The 5,379-nt window shown below is 31.3% G+C and overlaps 1 non-coding gene across 1 annotated transcript; it reads left to right on the top strand.

Annotated features, from left to right (window-relative positions):
• Nucleotides 1–1,612: 1,612 nt before the first annotated feature.
• On the top strand, nt 1,613–1,694 carry Trnas-cga (transfer RNA serine (anticodon CGA)). The gene has a single exon. It is a non-coding gene; the product is annotated as a tRNA-Ser (tRNA).
• Nucleotides 1,695–5,379: the final 3,685 nt, after the last annotated feature.

The raw sequence follows: 5,379 nt of genomic DNA on the forward strand, positions 1-5,379 counted from the left end.
TTTGCCAAGTCGAAAACGAAACTTCATTCATAAGTTTCTTAAATTGCGAAATTTGCTAAATATGTCATATGTGAATTTTATAATTCTGGTTGTGGGTAACAGAAATTCACTTGAAAGCTTTTATTTAGAAGAACATTAAGTTTATTTTTTTATTCAAATATTTAATGTTAATTTGAAAAAAAAAAAATATTTTTTTTTGTAAGTATTTATTTAATATAGGCTTTGAAATAATTTGAAAAACATATTTATTTTATTCAAATACATTTAATTTGTAGACAACAATGAAAATATGTAATTTGAATGATTTTGAATGATTTCTGTATGATTATCATAAGAAATTCAAATGAGTCAGCTGAAATTGGTTTCTTTCAATTAGTCTTTGTTAAAGTATTTTGGTGAAACATTTCTAGATAAAGATTTTAAATGAGTTCTAATATTCATTTTATAAGAATAATTATTTTTAAGTAGTACGTAATTCAGACAAAAACTCAAGTTTTGCAATTGAAATAAATAGAAAATGATTGAAATTGTATTTTTGTTTTTAAATATATGTTTTAAAGGAAATATTTGAAAATGGTTTTCCTGCATATAAAATATTGAATAAATTAATATTTACATTTAATTAAAGCAAATTCGTTGAAATATTACAATAAATTAAAATTAAAATATAATATAAATAAATTTATATATCATTAATAATTTAAATTTGCTTATAATTCTCTAAATGTATATGATTTATATTATTAAATCATTTAAGTCTAAATAATAAATCATTATTTTCACATGATACATTTGCAATTTGTCCCAGTGTGCAACGCCCCCGTTACCGTTACCATTACCGTTTAACACTTTGATTCAGGGCTTTCAAGAGGTGAAGTTTCCCCTCGCCAAAAAACTTTTTTTGCAGCGGCGACAAAAAATGTTTTTCCTTCGTTTCTTTTTCGGTTGTTGCTCGCTGTCATTTCGTTTCATTTCGCTTCGTTTTTTTTTTTGTTTTCGTTGTTGTTATTGTTCTTGTTGCACTGTTCGCGGCCTAAAATGTGAAACCTGTCGAAACTTTTTCATCGACTTAGGGGGCGCAGTTACATACACAAACACAAACATACACACACACACACACACCTACGCTTGCCACACACAACGATGAAGAACTTGAACTGGAGAAATGAGAGCTGAGAATCTATCGGAGACAACTCAGAACTGTGACCTGTGAACTCTTTTTGAACCATTTTGGTGGGTGCCATTCAAAATGTTGTTGTTACGTAGTTTCTTATCGCCAACTGCGCTGGAACTCGGTTTGACATGGTGTCTTCTTCTCTTATATTCACTTTAAAATTCGCAACGCAAAAATTCATTATTTTTATTAATCACTCTTTTTAGTAATGGAATTATTATAAACATTTGAAGCTACAAAATCTTTGATTTACTCAATTCTTATGTCTTGTATTCTATTCTAGTTTGTAAGCATACAATTTTTGCTTTCTCTTTTGTGTGACGTAGTTATGAGCGTTCTACTGCTGATTCATTTTCGCTCGTGTCTAAAAATAGAACAATTTGCAACCACTTGAGCACGCGAGTTTACAATGGGTAATTGGCAACGGCGTTGATCACAGCAGTCGTGGCCGAGTGGTTAAGGCGTCTGACTCGAAATCAGATTCCCTCTGGGAGCGTAGGTTCGAATCCTACCGGCTGCGAAAACTTTGGCTAACTTTTTTTGCATTTTTCAATTTTTAAGTTATTTAAAATTATTAATTATTACTTAATTTTATGATTACTTCGAATACTTAAATAAACTGTTTTTAAATCATACTGCACGTTCAGTATGAACATAGAATCGGTTGTAACATTAACTTAAATGTCAGCAGCATATCATTCCTTTTGTACATAAATATAAATATGTTAAGATATTTGTAATTATGGACTTACCTTGAGTTATTCACTTTTAATGCTTTATTGAAGATTTAAAAATTAAAACAAAAAATATACATGTTCACACTTCTAGTCACATAAAAAAAAGGAAAAAAAAACACACATAAGACTCACTCTATCTCACTTTCTCACTCACACTTCTATGCAGATGAAAGAAGCAAAGAAGGAATTAGAATGCGCGCCTCACTAACATCAAAACACAATTAGGACACTTGTAACAGCAGCCGAGTGTGAGAGCGAGACAGCAAGTGACGCCACCAAACTTTTTGCACTTTCACAGAAAAAAAAGAACAAAAAACATTTCAGCAGTAGCGCACATGTAAATAAGTAGTAAAAACAAATTTATAAGTATGTAAATTGCCGCGAACTTCCAATTAAACACAATAATATCAATTAATCACTTTCTAATTTATAATTCGCTTTAATAAACACAAATATAATTTACAATACACGAACGGGAGATGATTTCACGGCCACTTTGCGTGCAAAACTGAGCCTTGAAAATTGCCCTAATATTGGGGGGACATATGTGTCCAGATTGGCAATTGAAAAGGATATTTGCTCTCAGTTGCGTTGCGATCGAATCAACAGTTTTGTGAGAGAAACTCACAGCTCTACACATACATACATATGTATGTAAAATGGTGTGCGTGTAATAAGCGGATTGTAATATCCATGAAATAGATTCAATGCAACTTACTAACACTAACACTATAAGACAAGGTACTTTTAGCTATGTAAGTATGCCTCTGTATGCATATATGCAAGAGTAACATACAATTTTGGGAAATTGTGTGCAAATGCTCCAAAGTGGACAATCCTGACAAAAATATCCCAAAATGACGTAGAGCAATTGGCATTGCTAGCAGAAACTCAGGTTTGAACTTAAGTATGTATGCTGAACTTTGTGTGCAAGCCTATTTATGTATGTAATTATACATGTAAGTATGGAAGTATATGTGTGTATGTGTGTATGTATGAAGAATGTATCTATGTATTTAAGTGTGTAAGTTTTGTTGCTGAGCTCAACGCATAGGCTCAAAAGGGAATAACGTGAACAAGGCTTTTTTCTTCTGCCTATAACTTTAACTTTCTTACAGGACACCTCTGTATGTTTGTATGTATGTATGTATGTATGTATGTATATGGAGGCATTTTCAAAATGGTGTAATATTGACGGAGTAGGTACTCTTCTCATATATTAAATTATCATAAGAAATTAATTTCTCTTTTGTGTGAAGTTACCAAGAAATTTTTTGAATCAAATAAATTCTTTTGCCGATATCATTAAATCAAAATTCACTAGTTAAATAATATAATTCACTGTAGATTCAGCTTGCTTACTTAAAAGTTCCCTTTTAAGGTTCATTCGATGAATCAGTTTCATTTCATACTTCTTTTCATATTTGTCTCATATTGTTTATAACATTGGTAAATCATTGGTAAGCAGTCAAGCAGAAAAGTTTGTTTATTCCTTGTTATTGTGCTTATTTTTTTTAAGCCTACAATATTTTTTAAATGAATTTCCCAATTTAGATAATTATATTATTTGACACATATTTGTAAAAAAAAAATGGAAGAGCAATTATCAACAATATATTATAAAAGCAAATAATGCTGCTATTAGATTTTTAAACCTACAGCAAATGTATGTAACAGGCGGAAGGAGAAATATATATAGTATATATTATTGATCACGATAACAGTCGAGTCGATATATCCATGTCCGTGTATCCTTCTGTCTGCCCATATGAATATCCAGATCTTAGAGAGATTGAAGAGATGGAACTATTTTTTTTTTTTTTTTTTTTTGATATATATTTATTATATTTGTCATGTATCGGTATATAATAAAATCTGTTGCTTGTATAATACCCTGTTCTTCCAGACATTTTTATATATGACTAAGAATAGCTGCAGCTGTTTGGTTCAAATTGTGTAGGTTCAAAATTTAGATTATTTCATCTATATAAATTTCTTGAATGTGGTAGTATGTTTATATAAGAAATTTAGATTTCAGTATATTTAAGTAATTTTTCGGTATTTTTATTTGGTATCTTTAAAAATACATAGTAAATTGGTATATTTTGAACGATGGATAGTATGTAGTGGTAGTATGTCGATATAAGAAATATAACATTCTGTATATTTGAATAATTATTCGGTATTTTTATTTGGTATATTTAAAAATATATAGTATATTGGTTGATTTTAACAATGGATAGTATGTAGTGATAGTATGTCGATATGAGAAATTTAGCTTTCAGTATATTTAAGTATTTTTTCGGTATTTTTATTTGGTATATTTAAATATTAATAGTATATTGGTATATTTTAACGATGGATAGTATGTAGTGGTAGTATGTCGATATCAGAAATATAACATTCTGTATATTTGAATAATTATTCGGTATATTACTTTAGTATATTTCATCATTATATATTTATTTCATTATATATATATATATATATATCGGTATATTTTCACAATACTAAATAGTGGGTATCTCACAATGGAGCATAATAGAGCTTTCATATTAGTATTTTCTTGAAGACTATAATTATTGAGTGTTTTCCACATTTTTATTTTATTTTGCTTGCCTGGAAAATGTGTGGCAATGATGAACTTATAATACATATATTTATTTGTACCATATGCCAGATATTTTAGTGGCTTTTGGGCGGTACAGTTAACGGTTTGCGTTTTGCAAAGTTGAGTAAGAATTTTATATTAGTTTTGTGTGGTTGTTGGTTGATGCTGATGCTGATGAATTGAAGTATGATTATGAGAGTGCAATGATGATGATACTGATGGCTTATGAATGTACTCCAATTAACAACCGCAATCTGTGTGAATGTGTGTGTGTGTGTGCTCCCATCGAAACTGTCCATAAGCGGACCTGATGACGAAGCCTTTTACAGCGTGCAACATGCAGCATACAGCTTGTAGCATGCAGCATCCATATCCTGTTTAATTAGAATTTTGCTGTGGTCGCGTAGCGTTAAACCAAGCTGAACCCCTTTGCTCTGCTTTTTCCAATTCAATTATTCTGAAGCAGGTTGCGATTGGTTTGGAGTGAGCAGTAGCAAAAGGAGGGTGACGGGAGGGACACTGAAGGGAGGAAGGGAGGGGGGAGGCGCCTCTCGCTTCGTGTAGTTTCGCTGCTGAAAAAACAGCACAAAAAATATTGCATAAAAAAATGGAAAGCATATAGAGAAGAAGAGGAAGCGGGGGAAGTAAATGGCCGCGACATTGGCACATGTGTGGCATATTGGGAATCGAACACACACACACACACATATATACATACATGCATTGGGTATTGCTGTCTCGCTTGCACACGCTGTTTGTTGCTGCTGCTGCTGATTGAGACTTCACTCTATGCAATCTATGGCAAATTGATGAACACCACACACATAGACACACACACACACACACACATAGACACA

Source organism: Drosophila albomicans, chromosome X (genome assembly GCF_009650485.2).
Source record: "Drosophila albomicans strain 15112-1751.03 chromosome X, ASM965048v2, whole genome shotgun sequence".
NCBI classification, from domain to species: domain Eukaryota; kingdom Metazoa; phylum Arthropoda; class Insecta; order Diptera; family Drosophilidae; genus Drosophila; species Drosophila albomicans.